The sequence below is a fragment of the Carlito syrichta genome, unplaced genomic scaffold (assembly GCF_000164805.1).
Source record: "Carlito syrichta isolate Samal-C Ts95f unplaced genomic scaffold, Tarsius_syrichta-2.0.1 Scaffold315432, whole genome shotgun sequence".
NCBI classification, from domain to species: domain Eukaryota; kingdom Metazoa; phylum Chordata; class Mammalia; order Primates; family Tarsiidae; genus Carlito; species Carlito syrichta.
This window is the reverse complement of record NW_007259528.1, coordinates 97,248-113,438: the sequence shown is the minus strand read 5'-3', so window position 1 is coordinate 113,438 and position 16,191 is coordinate 97,248. Positions and strand designations below refer to the sequence as shown.

At 42.8% G+C, this 16,191-nt stretch overlaps 1 protein-coding gene and 3 non-coding genes across 7 annotated transcripts in view; 1 reads left to right on the top strand and 3 right to left on the bottom strand.

The window, feature by feature from the left end:
• The window catches only part of HMGN4 (high mobility group nucleosomal binding domain 4), a 9,137-nt gene extending 2,113 nt beyond the window's left edge, over positions 1–7,024 (bottom strand). The window contains exons 1-3 of one of the 4 annotated variants that reach the window (XM_021706323.1): positions 6,910–7,018; positions 6,682–6,775; positions 1,695–1,740 (exon numbers count right to left, since the gene is read on the bottom strand). The gene's annotated coding sequence lies outside the window, so the exon portion shown is untranslated. Of the gene's footprint in view, positions 1–1,694; positions 1,741–6,681; positions 6,776–6,909 lie in introns of all 4 variants that reach the window. The other 3 variants (XM_021706325.1, XM_021706324.1, XM_021706326.1) reach the window with 3 other exon arrangements.
• A 290-nt stretch (positions 7,025–7,314) lies between these two features.
• TRNAV-CAC lies at positions 7,315–7,387 on the bottom strand. The gene has a single exon. It is a non-coding gene; the product is annotated as a tRNA-Val (tRNA).
• Positions 7,388–7,954: 567 nt separating this feature from the next.
• On the bottom strand, positions 7,955–8,027 carry TRNAR-ACG. The gene has a single exon. It is a non-coding gene; the product is annotated as a tRNA-Arg (tRNA).
• Positions 8,028–12,798: 4,771 nt separating this feature from the next.
• On the top strand, positions 12,799–12,872 carry TRNAT-AGU. Its single transcript has one exon. It is a non-coding gene; the product is annotated as a tRNA-Thr (tRNA).
• The last annotated feature ends 3,319 nt before the right edge of the window (positions 12,873–16,191 follow it).

Here is a 16,191-nt window from a genome sequence, read left to right as displayed (position 1 = left end):
CTCCCTCCCTTCCGCCCTCCCTCCCTTCCTTCCTTCAGAGGTAGAGATGAGTTTATATAAAGAAGAGGGAAGAACCAAAATGGGGTGTGCCTTACATCAGTCATTATTTCCCTTGGTACTTTATAAGGCACTCTGGGAACAGGAATTAAAATGGAAACAATTCCGTTTTCATATTGAACGGCTCTAAACTGAAAAGCTAATGTGAAATTAGCCATATCCTTCTCTTCCCTCGCCATACTCGCCCCTTGACTTCTTTTTTAGGGAGACTGAATTACTGAGGGGTCAAAAAGTAAAAGTGCCACCGAGACATAAGGTAGTTCTACTGATCCAGCTTAGTAAGACATGGTTTCTACAATAATTAAAAATAAATTATAGCCGGGCTTGGTGGCTCAGCCTGTAATCCTGTGCCTTTGGGAGGCTGAGGTAAGTGGATTGCCTGAGCCCGCGGGTTCAAGACACGTCTGGGCAACTTGGCGAGACCTCATCTCTACAATAAATCAAAAATTAGCTGGGCGTGGTAGCGTACGCCTGTAGTTCTGGCTACTTGGAAGGCTGAGGCGGAAGGATTGCTGGAGCCCAGCAAGTCGAGGCTGCGGTGGCCGGGAGCGGCCACTGCACTCCAGTCTGGGCGACAGAGTGAGACTCCAACTCAAAAAAAAATAAAAATTAAAAATTAAAAAAAATTAATTAGCCAGGCATGGTGATGCATGCCTGTGGTTCCAGCTACTTGGAAGACTAAGGCAGAAGGATCCCTTGAGCCCAACAGGTTGAGACTGCAGTGGCTGAGAGCATACTACTGCACTCCAGTCTGGGCAGCACAGAGAGACTTTGACTCAAAGAAAAAAAAAGTTCTTAGAAAACAAAAACATTTTTTTAAAAAATGCAAATTCAGATACCATAAAAAAATTAAATTTTAAAAATTTTTGTAGAAACCAGATCTGGCTATGTTGCTCAGACTGGTCTTGGATTCCTGGCCTCAGGCAATCCTACCACCTCAGCCTCCCCAAGTGCTGGGATTAAAGGTATGAGGCACACTGCAGGACCAAAAAAATTTTTTTTTAAGAAAAAGAATTGAGAAGGATGCCAGACATTACATAGGTGTATTCTGGGTATGGTAACATTATGACTAGAAAAGAATGGGTGAGAGAAAGAGAGTTATTCTTACAATAAAAAAATGAATGTCAAGAGACATTTTATGGCATGAAAATTACTTGGTCTAATAGTAGAGTGACTTGATTTACAACTACTACCCTAGTATAATCATTAATAACACTCCTTTTTACTCTCAGAAGTGCTCTAACTTGGACAATAAATGATACAGTTACCCTAAATATTCTGCATATATTTTTAGAGGCCTTTATGTTACCAGAGAATGAGGGTGTTTAACCAGAGTGAGCTTTTGACTTTAGACACATTTTCCTAAAGAAAGGACACTCCACACCATTCTCCTTCCATCTTACTCCAAAACTAATTCTCAGACCACCTCCTGGTATGGAAATGCTCACACAGTCTGTTTTCTGGGTTCAGTCTTCTTCAAGTTAGATAGATTCCTTGCAGACCATCCCAGGTAGAAGGTGGGGGAGGACTTATCTCTACATATCACAGCAGGTGACAAAATAAAGACAGGGAAAACAGGCCACTGCCTGGATGCTATATCTGAGTATATAAATATGGATTAAATTATTGAAACTCACCTTTAGGAATATGATCAGGAGACCAGGTGGCTGGCTCTCTAAAGACCTTACAAATGTGGGAGAGAGATACACAAACAATGAAAAAGAGACAGAGAGATGGATAAAAGCTCATTTCATTTCCATGAAGGACAACGGGGTTGGGAGGGGCGGTTGGAGAAGAAGGAACTCTCACCACACAGTGTTAACTTAGAAGAAATTATCTGAGGTGGAGCAGAGATTTTTTAGGGCCATGAAACTATTCTGCATGCTACTATAATGGTGTATATTACATAATGGTGGACATCATGCATTTGAAAAAGCGCATAGAACTTTATACAATGAGTGAACACCAATGTAAACGATGGATTTTAGTTAATAAAATGCTATCAATATTGGTTCATCAGTTGCAACAACTGTAGAGCACTAATGCAAGTTGTCAATAATAGAAGAGACTGAAGTATGGAAAAGGGTGTATGTGGGAACTCTGTACTTGCTCAATTTACTATAAACCTAAAATTGTTCTATAAAAAGGAAGTCTATTAAAAAATATATATTTTAAGCTTTCAGAAAAAATAATTTGTTAATTTTAAGAAATAGAAGATGCTCTTCTGTCTTCTCTCTTCCTCCTCGTCTTCCCTTCCCCCTCTCTTCCTCTCTGTTTTTGCCCTTCTCCCACAGGATAACACAGCAACAAGGCCCTTGCCAGATGCCGGTCCCTCAATCTTGGACTTCCCAGCCTCCAGAACTTTGGAATCTCACTCTGTCACCCTGTGCAGTGGGGCACACTCACAGCTACTACAGTCTCAACCTGCTGGGTTCAGGCGATCCTTCCACCTCAGCCTCCCAAGTAGCTAGAACATGGCATGTACCACTACACCCATCTGAAGAATGTATGACATATTGATATCATGTCCCACACAGCCTGGGACAAAGATATCCATGTATCTCAAAGAAAGTATAGTGATCAGCTTTCCATGTACCCACGCTCAAGAATTTTCCAACTTATGGAATCCATTACAGGCTCAGATAAGACACCATCTCAGGGACAGTCTACAGTGTTGGGGAACTGTCGTCCAAGATGTAACTGAAAGGAACCTATAGAAACCTAGAAGAAACTTAGCTTTTTGTCTCAGTGTAACTATTAGAAAGCATTCAGACATTCTACTGCAGGACAAACCGCAGCCTATCCCATCCCCCTTGGCAAATCTTCAGATACAAGATCAGGACAGCCCAACCATTCATGGTTTAGCATAATAATCTCTAGTAAACTTCTGATTCCTTGTCAAGGCCAAAGTCATAACAGTTTGTGAGTTGCAAATGTCTGAGTTTGTGAATTGCAAATGTCTAACAAGTCTCTTGCAGGAATCCTCCCACCCTAGGGTTAACATAATCAGCCCTCTGTGAACTACATGACACAGATAAGCCCCACCATGGCAGCAATCATGTGGCTAACCCCCCCATCTACCTGCTGTTCATCACCTGAGGTCAGTACCTGCATTTGTTTGCTCCTTTGTGATGACATGGAAGCAAACCACCACCCAATCACCTAATGATCTTCCCCCATCAAAGGGAATGGTTAAAAGGACTCAATCACAAGCACCCAGTGGCCATTGCCTTGCTAGAGTCTGGTGTGGCCATGTGCTCTTTGAGCCATGGCTGTCACCATGCTTCCTGGCTTTGGTCTCCCTCCCCCACCTTGGGGAGGTGAATCTTCTTTCTTCCTTCTCTTTCTCTCTCTAATCTACTTTTATTTTAATTTAATTTAATTTTTTTGAGTTGGAGTCTCACTCTGTCGCCCAGACTGGAGTGCAGTGGCCGCTCCCGGCCACCGCAGCCTCGACCTGCTGGGCTCCGGCGATCCTTCCGCCTCAGCCTTCCAAGTAGCCGGAATTACAGGCATGTGCTACCACACCTGGCTAATTTTTTGATTTATGAGGTCTCGCCAAATTGCCCAGGCGGATCTTGAACCTGCAGGATCAGGCAATCCACTCCCCTCAGCCTCCCAAAGGCGCAGGATTACAGGCTGAGCCACCGAGCCCGGATTCTAATCTACTTTTAAATAAACTTTTTTTTTCTTAACCTTTTTGTGTGTTGCAATTCTTTGCATCTACTCGGATCTCTGGGTTCCCTGCAAGGCACCTCCAGCTTGCTGGCTCTGGCGGTGCTGCGCCCCTTGCTCCATCCATTTTCCCTCACCCTGTCCAGTACCCTAATAGTGACCCATGTAATAAACCAATAATGTATGCCAAAAAAAAAAATAGAAGCTATTACAAATACTTCTTTATGCATGTGGAAGAAAAAGAAAATTATTAACTGTCAGATAAATCTTACAAGTCATTTTATAACTTTTAGAAATATAGAGAAATGATTTTCAATAGTATCACCAACGTAAAAAATTATCAACACAGATAATGAAGTTATTTTCCCAAGAAAGGGCAACAACCTTTAAAGTTTTAAAAAATATAACAACTCCCCTTTGTTAAAATAACTCTTCTAAGAACAAAATTACATTAGCCAGAACAGAGCCAGTTAGTGCAAGTTTTGCGTCACTTATCTCACATTGCACAGAATTGGACTGAAATTCTTGTGAAAGTTCTCAGTTTAACTCTTCACTTAACCAGACTGCTTATTTTATAACGTAGAAAGTTATCTCTTCCCTCAGCAGCTGTAGGGGAGAAGGAACATCTGCTCTATCCATCTTCCAACCTTTTCTTAGCATAAAAACATGTATTTTTTCATTAGAAGTAGACCATGATGTTAACTTGGCAGAAATAGCTTTTTTTTTTGGAGTTGGAGTCTCACTCTGTCGCCCAGACTGGAGTGCAGTGGCCGCTCCCGGCCACCGCAACCTCGACCTGTTGGGCTCCGGTGATCCTTCCACCTCAGCCTTCCAAGTAGCCGGAATTACAGGCACGCACTACTGCACCCGGCTGATTTTTTGATTTATTGTAGAGATGAGGTCTCGCTGCCCAGGCGGGTCTCGAACCCACGGGCTCAGGCAATCCACCCCCCTCAGCCTCCCAAAGGCGCGGGATTACAGGCTGAGCCACCAAGCCCGGCTAGAAATAGCTTTTTTTAAATACTGTGAAATAAAATGCAAAATAGGGTCTTTAAAGAAGTGATTAAGGTAAAATGAGGTCTTAATGAGTGCACTCTGACCCAATATGATTGGTCTTGTAGAAAGAGATCAGGAAACAGATAACAAACAGAAGGAGATATGAGGACCTAGTGAGGAGGCAGTCATTTGCAAGTCAATGAGAAAGGCTTCAGAAGAAATTAAACCTGCTGACACCTTGATCTTGTACTTCTAGCCTCCAGATCTGTGAGAAATTAATTTCTGTTGTTTAAGCCACCCAGTCTGTAGTACCTTGTTAGGGCAGCCCTAGTAGAATAACACAGGAAGGAATGGGGTAAGAATTTAGTGACTTGGGACACATCTTGGATTAGACTAATTTTGAGGCCTCACTCAGCTCTCAAAATCTTTATTTCCGTTTTTTCTTTCTTTCATGAGTCTGTCTCAGGTGTCCATGGACAAAATCCCACCTCATCCAATACTCACTCCCACCTCCATCTCCAGCAACACATTTTAGCAGCATCCTTGATGGATAATAAGCTGGGTTTCTGGGAGATAGTTCTAACTTGGATTTTAGCTTCAATACCACCCCAAAATCAGAAGACTGCCCTCTTCCTCCCTCTTCTTACTTAAAGATTATTAACAGCAAACTTAGAAAGCAGAGAATAAACAATATAATTAAAATAAAATAAAAGATTCATATGCAAAATGCAGTGTGCTACAGGAGCAAGAGGTCATAAGGTGTCAGTCACTCTCTGGGGCCTAACTGTTCTCCATCTTACACAATATTACAGACACAGGGTGAACATCCATTTGGGCTTAAGTGAGAATGATTGGGGGAGCAGGGGTAAAAAGGAAAAGTGAAAAACAGCAGGGTGTCTAAAATGGCAGGGCAGCTGCTGCATCTTGCCAGAATGTATATGGTTTAAAGAGGAGGAGTGAGGCATAAGCTCCCAAAGAAACTATTGACCATGTGCAAAGGTTGGTTAGGGGCACACTCAGCTTCTGGGCTAAAGTACTCCTGCCCACTGGCAACAGAGAAAGATGGAAGATAAATCCCTGTCACCACCTGGGCCCCTGGGACCTTTGCTTTCTTTCAGGGCACAACATTAACTTGTATTTCTGGGTTGTATAGAGGAGATTTTAAATAAAAATGTATTAGACAAATTGCTGTTGAGAACATGCACAAGCTTATTGTCTTACTAACCGAGATATTATCTTGTTAAGGGAACCAGCATGATGGTAAAATCATGAGTCTTTCAGAGAAGTTATGAAATTAAAGAAGTAATAGGGCTGGGAAAGGCGATGCCTATTCAAGCAGCCTATCTAAGAAAACGTTAAAAAGAAAATAGCTCATTAAATAAAAATTGTCCTTTTCTTATGTTCATAAAAACACATTCATATCATTCATTTGAGGGAACCTGTAGCAATGTGACCAAGAGGCTAGGCTTGGCTAACTCTTAGAAAAATAATCCATCTAAAGAAAATGCTGAAAATACACCTGAGGTAGTCAGGTGGGATATCAAGACTTCTTTCCCATAGGAGCTTTGACTGGTCCTATTGTGCAGGCAGAGGTCGGAGACTAAATACCACTGAGCAAGACCTGATGCTAAACAGGTGCGGACAATGTCTTTTCTTGAGCGGCAAGGCAAAGTGCAGCATCCTCAGTTCTTAACTTTGGGATCTATTTTTTCTTTCAGACGGGGAGAGCATTAGGTCAAGTGGAGGAAGACTCAGCCCTTGGATGTCTCCTCGATGAGGGTTTCCAGAAGGTGACGCCCTGTTAATTGGGGAGGGAGGGCGAGTCCAGGGCAGGCCAGTTCAACCCGCCCGCCACGACCTCTTCAAGGCCACAGCCTCTGGGCTCAATCTTCTCAAATCCCCTCCCCCCTCCTCCCTTTTATCTGCCCTGGAGCGCCCACAGGGACTTCTCACCTCTATCGAGTGTCGGATATCTCTGGAAGCCCCCCACGCAGATTCCGCCTTTCCCAGAGATTCACACTCGGGACTCAGAGACGCTGCAGTTATTCTGGAGATGGGAAAACAAGGCTCCTGATCACGATCAGGGTCAGACCGCAGGAGGGCCCCAAATATATGGAGGGCGGCAGGACCACCCCCACTGCCACCGCCACTGAGGAGCACACAGGCCTGCGACCCACTTACCCGTCTCGTAGCCGCCCGAGCGGTGCGAGAATCCCCCCTGCGGCCCGGGCCGCGCTGAGGCCCTCGGCTTGCGCAGGGCCGGCACCGACCCTGGGGCGTGAAGACGAGCGGAGCCGAGCGGAGCCGGGCACCGTCGGGCACCGCCGGGCACAGGAAGACGAACGAAGGGGAGGATGCGCTTCCGGGGCTGCGGGCCGCCTCGCGTTGGAGCCCCGGAAAGTCGGTTTTTCCTCTCGAGATACGTGTGTGTGTGCCTCTGCGGCCGCCGCACCCCAGACCCACTCAGAATAGCGACGCCGCAGCACCGTTACCTCGAGCTAGCAAGACAGGAAAAGGAAGTATATTTAAGATGGCATGAAAATACACGTTCAAGGAATAAAACTCACACTAAGAAAAGAGAGAGGCTGTTTCCGCCCGGTTTCGAACCGGGGACCTTTCGCGTGTGAGGCGAACGTGATAACCACTACACTACGGAAACCCGCTGTCAAGTTATTTCCCGAGCCAGTGGTTCTCCCTCTGTAACACACCTTGTGAGAAATACGGTATGTTGGTGAACGCATGCGTCTCTTACCCGCCTCTCAAACCAAAGAAACCACAGAGAAGCGCAGACTGAGCTCCTGCAGTGTTCAGACCTGAAACCAAGACGTCCTTAATAATTTATTCTACAAATGACTGGATGGGGAAGAACGAAATAAAGACTTTAAATTTTCTGAACGGCCTCCACTATTATTGCCCAGTCTAAATCTCCAGATTTAATGTCTTCCCCTTTGCTTAATAGTTTACTTTAATCGTTCTTCAGCTGAATTGTCCTGGCGTGACTGGGCCCAACTAGAGGACGGCGAGCGCTTCTCTAGCTGAGTTGGCGCCACCACGTGGTTGGATGCAAGAATCTGCTTTGCAGAGAAACTAACCCCAGGTGTGGTCAAAAGCCGGGCCCTCCTGCTTCTGAGACTTCCAAGCAAACTGTATTGTGCACGAATTTTCTTACCCCACTGAAATCCCGCGGAATCAAGAAAGGAAAGAAGCAAAACAAGGTGCCACCCGCCGAGCCAGCCAGGAGTCGAACCTGGAATCTTCTGATCCGTAGTCAGACGCGTTATCCATTGCGCCACTGGCCCTGCACATCAGCGATCTGGCGGCGAGATATTTCACAAGAAACCAGGCGGCGGCACCGGCCTTTTCTGTATATGTTTGGGTTTAAATCTGTGAACTGCGTTTGTCTGGCTGATCTAGGCTCGTCTCGAGTGGACTCCCGGTTGGCCACTTTTACCCACGCCCTGTTGTTTTTACTCCTTTCCGGGTCTGCCTCTGCCTGCTGAAAAATGGCGGCGAAAGGCAAGCCCCTCTCTACTTCCCGCCCCATTCTCTCTGCTCTGCTATCACCGCTCTATTCATGCATTCATTCAACCGATATTCCCGTTTAAGGCACTGGAGATAAACCGGCGAAGAAAACGTGTGACTCCTGCCCTCAAGATTACATGGTCGTGGCGGAGACAAATAATAAAGCACTAAAGATTAAATCAAATAATAATGATAAGAGCTGGGGGGCAGGGCACAAACAGGTAAAAGGGATAGGAAAGCCCAGCATTGAAAGGGGTGAATGAGAAATACGGATGTCAGGCGGAGGAAAGAGTGATCTGGAACACAGAAAATCGCCAGGAGAAAAGCCTGGAAGTGGGAGAGGACTTGGGAGTTATGTTCATTAGACCAGTGCTGAGTGGAGACGGATAGGAGATCTGAGAGATCATATCCGTCCTTGTAGGCCCTTGTAAGGACTTTGGCAGGTACTCTGTTAGGAAATTGGAAGCCGTTATAGAGTGGCATAATCAGGCTTTTTTCTTGTCTCTCTGTGGGTTGTTTAAAAAATTTTTTTTTTCAAATATTAACTAAACAAAATAATGCCGGGCACTCTCACCGCATGCTGCTCCTACCCTAGGACCTACGTCTCAGAATTTTACATCTGTAAAAGGAACATCGTCAACGCATTCGCTTATTTACTTTGAAAGCAAACAAACGTCTCCTATGTGTGTGTTTCAGTCTCTCTATATTTCTGAGAGGAAATCATTAAACCCATGCATGGTAAGAATTGTAAATAAGAGCTACTAAACAGGAGTAAAACTGCCTGATATTGAGAATATACAGGTTAAGATTAGAAAACATTTGTTTTCGGTTCATAAGGTTTCAACAGCCCTTACAAAAAATATTCTGCTCTTTCTGCATGAACATTAAGGTAGACATAGCTACAAATTACTCCCTAGACAATAGAGTAGGTGTCTTCTCATCAAGTTTTGTACTATAGACCCTCAAGGCATAATACTGTTAAATACAAAGTAAATAAGTATATCAAAATTCAAAATGAAACCAATTTTGTAAAAATATGTTGCCAAAACATTTTAAGAGTATGCCATAGTAATATTTGTGACTCTTTATTAATGCACGAAATGACAATATCCAGTGAGAAAAAATATCCAGTGAGGAAAAGAAAAATTACACATTGTAATTTTTGTGTGGTGGTGGGTCTCAATTTCCCCAGGCTTATCTCAAATTCCTAGCCTCAAGCAATCCTCCCACCTCAGCCTCCCAAAGTGCTGGGATTATAGGTGTGAGCCACTGGACCTAGCCAATACTGTAATTTCAAAGCAGCAATGAGCATAAATAATACTTTAAGACATTTGTAAAAAACTATATTTTGATGTGAAAATATTTGTGATTTTCATTAGTAGTACTTATGAGGACTGAAATACCACTGTTGTGTGTTGCCTATATTCATAATGGAAGAAAGCACAGCATTTCAGTAACAACATCTTAGTAAAATAAACAATTTCCCATCCAAGTTCATAGGTTACCCTCTTCCCATTAAAAGCAAGAGTAGATTTCTGTTCTGAAAGAGGAGTTTGGAAACATGAGCAACTGTGCCTGACGATTCAAAAATGAAGCAAACTGAGGTACCTTCAGCTCCACACCACATACCGGGATGAGAAGGCTAGATCCTTCGGCATCCCTGGAAGTCACAGGTCCCATCCTGCACCTCTAAAATGAACTTTAGCCCAGTTGGCTGGAGGCTCTGTCCACATTCACTCTCCTCAGTGTTTGTCTATAGAAACCTTGTTTTGAAGAATGGAATACCACATGTTCTGACTTAAAAGCGGGCCCTGATCACTGACCACTGACCACCTGAGCACAAGGGTGGAATTGGCAGACACTGGACCTGCTGGAGGTTAGAGAGGGAGGGAGGAGGGATGGAGGACATAAGGGAACACACTGGGTATCAGGACCACTATTGGGGAGAGAGTTCCTGCTAGAAGTCCACCTGCATGCAATTTACTTATGTAGTAAATTCTCACATGTACCCCACAAATCGATTGTTTTGGAAGTTTTGAAGGTGTCTCTTGGCTGCCTCAAATTTTTCAGCCCTACTCACTGCAAAAAATGCTTTCATTTGGTTTTTGGAAATCTTTCTACTGGGTCTTTTATTCTGAGTTACTTCCAGTGTCCGATCTTTTCCTCAGTGGTTTTATCAGTTAGAGAAACTGTCTGAAAAAGAAAAACAGAACTTGTAAATTATATATATACACACACACACACATATATGTATATGAATTGGCTTAATTATTGCAGGTGGGGACTGGCAAATCTGACACCTGTAGGGCAGGCCAGCAGACTGGAAAGTCTCAGGCAGAAACTGATGCTGTAGTCTTGAAACAAATTTCCAATTCCCTGAGGAAGATTCTGGGGGTTTTTTGTTGTTGTTTAAGTCAGGGTCTCACTTTGTCACTCAGGTTGGAATGCAGTAGTACGATCACAGCTCATTGCAGCCTTGACCTTCTGGGCTCAGGCCATCCTTTCACCTCAGCCTCCTTGCTAATTTGTGTGTGTGTGTGTGTGTGTGTGTGTGTGTGTGTGGAGATGAAGTCTCACTATGTTGACCAGGCTGGTCTTGAACTCCTGGGCTTAAGCAATCCTCCCACCTTGGCTTTCCAAAGTACTGGGATTATAGGAGTGAGCCACAGCACCCAGCCTTTGTTGTTGTTGTTGTTGTTGTTGTTGTTTTAAGGCTTTTAACTGATTGAATGAGCCCCACCCACACTACTGAGTGTAATCTGATTTATTTAAAGTTAACTAATTGTAGATGCTAACCACATTTACAAAACAACCTCACAGCAACATGTAGATTCGTGTTTAATTGAATAACTGGGTACTATTACCTAGCTACATTGACACATAAAACTACCACAGTGGTGGACAACTCTCTGTGTCTCACTGTACAGTTTTTTTTCAGTTTCACTCCCAGGCATATGGAAGACTACTGTTTGCCATCCCCACATTTATTTACATTATTGTCAGCAGTCTGTGACACAGCAGTCTGTACCTTCTACAATTTCAGACATGTAGATCAGAGCCAGTGTGAGATTTGTACATCCTGATCTCAGTGAAAACTGAGTAGAAGATACAGTTCACACCAAGATTTCTCTGAATGATTGCTCAAAGTCTCAATTTCTTCCAAAACTTATTTCTGGCTAGTTAAGAAATTCCTTTGACATCCTAGTAATTCTGTGCTAACTTTGTCAGCAGCCAAAGGAAAGCCCCAAACCAAATACTATTGGCTGTGCTTTCTGGTGCCTGCTAGTTTGGTCAAAGCCATATTAGGTGTGATTGTGCTGTTTATGATTATTATATAGGCTCCAAGAATCCTAATAATGTGATGACTAATTAATCTTTTAATATAAAAAATAGGTGCTTATTTCGTAAGTTTCAATAAAGATGAGTGTTGAGTTTATAGATTTTCAGTCTTTTTAGGACAATGAGAAATATGGTAGGTATGGACTTGTATTGTTTCCTTCGTCATGTATGTAGGTGAAGGTAAGTGCCAAAGGCTGCCTTATTGTGTGACAGAGAAATCCTTCAAACATTGATACAGCTTATGAATACTGAAATGTCGATTTCAGGACAACAGATTACAAGTAAAACAGTCAGACTTAATTACAGGTTTCACTTGGGTTGACATATTCACAGCTATGTCAACAAAATTTGTAAACTCTTCAGAATTTCACTAAACTCCTGTGTTCAAATTATTCTCCCAAGGACAGGCTTATTTTAACAAAGAACAGAATAAATTGGAAACAGCTGCAAATGCAAAGACCCTAGGATAATATAGAAATTATTGTGAATGCTTTCAATTTAACACCTTATCAAATCCTTTAGACACGTTTTAGGACAAGATTTTCTCTCTATAACTAAAGCAGGGAGGGGACCTCTTCTTTACATCTTTCCAAGATTAAGTTGTTAATTATGAAGTCTTACATTTTTAAGGACCAACTCTGGAATTCCGTTAATCTTATAAGCAAGAAACAGGTAAGTGGAACCCAATTTTAACGAAAGGAAATGAATCAAGGAATGACTGGAATTTTAATTAAATTCCAGTTTAATTTAAAAACCATGAAATAAAAAACCGCTTGCTTCCTGCTGGGACCGGTTCTTGATGCTGGAAATGTTTAGTGTAAACGCGGCACGCGATCTGGAGGAGTGTCCTGAAAATGTGACAGGCTCCCCACTTCCTACCTTTTTCCTCCCAACGACCCAGGTCATACTTTACTCACTTTAGAATCAGCTGCTGAACTCTTGCCTTTCTGAGCAGTTTTTCGGAGGTCTCTGCGCGCCCCCGGGCTCAGGATCGCGCCGTCGTTTCCCCCACCCCATCCCCACGCGAAGAACTGCAGCTGAGGATTTTTGGGGTTTTTTTAGATCTTTTGAGTCGAAGTCAAGGTTTACCTTCACGTTTGAAGAAGCATCTGGTTACTTCTAATCCTTAATAAGAAAGTTAATAAATGCGCAGAACAAAAACAAACATCATTCCTTTTCCACGCTAATTTGGAAGCTCGCAGATGTGTTGGCTCCGTGGCTTAGCTGGTTAAAGCGCCTGTCTAGTAAACAGGAGATCCTGGGTTCGAATCCCAGCGGGGCCTTTTGTGGTTTTTCTGCCTCCAGTTAACCACAGCTGATGGAAGTGTAACCTTGTAGATTATTTTCCCCCTATGAATTTTCCCCAAAGTGTTTTATGTGAGTCTAAGAGTAGACCCTCATTGTTTACAAAAAAAGGGTGAAAGTAAATTTGACTTTTGTTTGGAAGAACGAATTTCTGCATTTCTTGATTTTCTTACATTTCTATTCACATTTTTCATACAGAAAGAATCAGGGAAAGCAGAAAGCAAATACTAAATGTAAACTACAAGCAATGCAATAATCTCTGGTCATCCTGTTTTTTTTGTTTTGTTTGTTTGTTTTCTTTTCTTTTTTTCTGGAGAAATCCCAAACTGTTAAGCCTGTTGTTGAAAAGACTGCAGCATCTCTGACACTTCACAGCAATCAGTAAAATCCAACAGTGTAATACAAGCTTTGACTATTTAAGATGGTTGTGTTGCGCTCAGAGCTTTTTTGGGAAGGAAAAAAATCAAAGTGAAAACAAATATTTGTCACTGTTACTTCAGAAAAGAAGCTGTCAGGGAGAAGCCTCCATTTGCTTGCCTATCACAGAAAAGGCAACACACTAGTACAGGCAAACTTTAAGAAGTCCAGAAAGGTCTGAGCTGCTTTCTTGCAAACTCCCCAAGAAGGAGAAAGAGACAGTGAGAAGTGGGAAAACAGTCAGTTTCACTCTTAGCTGAGGTTCTTCAAATAAAAACATAAGACCTTTAAAGGAAAACAAAAACAAGACAAGGGAAATGAAAGTTCACTGTAACTGTTACCAACCCTTTTCCCCATCTGACTCCCACCATCTGGCACAGAAAGCTCTACTAGCCAGGCTTTTGCCTTCAGAGAACCTTATTTTACGCAGATTGTCAGGGGTTGAAATATGATTTCCTGTCCTATCTGTGAAGTATATCCCAATACTTGGGAGAATTGCTCAGGGAACAACTCTACTTTTATGGAGGCTTTCTTTTCCCACTCTGCAGCTTATAAGCATCAGGCAGCAATGGAAGGGCAGACCATATTTTTCACTAGAGACTTCTATTAATATCTTCTGCTCATAAAATACTTTTTCCCCAATCCAAAAGTACAGACTTCCCTCAAATGATGAGACAGGCTGGGTCACTGGTGCAGATGTCAACACTAGACCACTGCTTCATCCTATTACCAAATTTGCCTTTTTTCCACTCTCCTCATCCATCAGGCCCCAGCAACACCTTTATAGGATGCTTCCAGCCATGGCCCTCAACAGATTGCATGGTCTGTACTGAAGTTGGGTGGCATGGGGTGTAGTTGTCCTGTGGGTTCTTGATTTTGCCACAGGAAAAAAAAATTCAGAGCAAGTTCAAAGTATAGTTTAAGACAGAGTTTATTAGAAAAAAAAGCACTCTTAAGAGAGAGTATGGGTGCCTTAAGAGAAAATACATACTCTTGACTTTTATTAAAAGCTTTCTATAATTTTACCACTATGATTAAGCAAGAACTAAGAGCAGAGGCCTCAGGTATCTGGTCATGAGCTAAGACCAAAGGGCTGCAGGTAGATGGTCATGAGTTTTGATTACCATCTCTCAACCTTTTAAGGTTACAAGGACTTTCTAAATAGTGAAAGTGACTGTCTAACTAGATTTGGGCTTTTTTTAGACCATCGTTATTGTGTTTTGGGTAATTTCCTATTGTTTCTGTGATTTATTGCACTAGTATTTCTATATTCCAACCTATAAGGTGATCAGATCTGATATGCCTGGCTGATGGAGGTCATGTGCCGGTAAGAAAGATGGGTTTTTCGGTTGTCTAAATTAGATCTACCTAAAACAAAAATAAAAACAAAACAAAACAAAAAAACTTGCCTAGCTACATCTAAACTATGCGCTATGCTAACTATGTCTGCCTCATGTACCACTAACGTAGTGGGTGGTACTGACTGATGAAGCTGTAGAATATTCCAGATGAAGAGTCTGATCATCTTTCCCAAAAGCCTATGTCTTCCTAACTCCCCACATATCAATAACTCATGAAAGCAATTTATAAAAGAGGAGATGGTTTTCAATTAGATTCTTGTTTATCTATTCAGTGGCTATTTGTTGAGGACCTATTAAATGTCAGGCACCACACTAATCACACATGGGTTATGAATTCACCCTAAAGAGGCTGATGGGAGGGTGCAAAAACAATCAATGACAATTACAGTATAGTGGGATGTACGGTATACCACTGGTAGTGCAGGGCGTGGTGAGCCACGTTTGGGCACTTGGCCCAGACAGGGTGAAGGTGGAAGGAGGTGGGTAAAGACCTCATGAAAGAAGTGACACTCAAACTGAGCCATAAGGGAGATCCAGGCAAGAGGGTGGGACTGGGAGAAGGAGTGAAATAGATGCTCTGGGCAAAGGGAACAGTGTGTAACTAGGGGTGAGAAAGAGGATGCTCAGCTCAGATAAGTGGAAGCAGTTAGGGGAGGGTATGGGCAGGCCTTTTTTTTTCTTCTGGAGATATCAATAAGCTTTTGGGCACCCTCATCATTTGTGGCCTCAAGAAGTTCATAGATGGGTTTGACAGTCAACATGTGTCAAGTGTTTCCTGCTTTCTTTTAAAAAGACCACATTGTTGGGGTCTGAAAGAAAAAAAAACATAAAAATAAAAAAGATCATGAGTTGCCAAAGCAGTGGAGATAACATTTGAATTCACAAAATGTGGATTAAGTAGGGCCTTTAGCTGGGCTACTGAGGTTCTCCTATGGGAAGGTAAAGTTAAAAGGGTCAGTGTTTCCCACTGTATCCTAGAGAGCAATGCTCATCTACTTGCTTCCTATTTGTCTTTGAGCCAGTCTATCAATTTCTGGGACAGAAAATGTACCTGTCCTCTCCAGGAACCAGCATAGAACCAGGCCAATAGCAGTGTGATAATATTATGTGTCAATTTGAGTCAACAAGGTGCTCAGATTACACATTGATTTGTATCTGTGAAGGTGTTTCTGGATGAGATCAGCATTTGAATCAGTGGACTCATTAAAGTAGATTGCCCTCCACAATGAGGTTGGGCATCGTACCATTTTGTGAGGGCTTGAATAGAACAAAGGCTGAAGAAGTAGGAATTTGCCTTCTCTCTCCCTAACCTCTGCTTGACATCTTATTTTCTCTTGCTCTAGGACTGGGATTTGCATCATTGTCTCCTAGGGCTCTCAGGATTTGTACCCAGACTGATTTACAGCACCTGCTTTTCTGGGGCTCAAGCTAGCAGACAACAGATGGTGGGACTTCTCAACCTCTATAATTACGTGAGCCAGTTCCTCATCATAAATCCTTTCTGTCATGGTTGCTATCC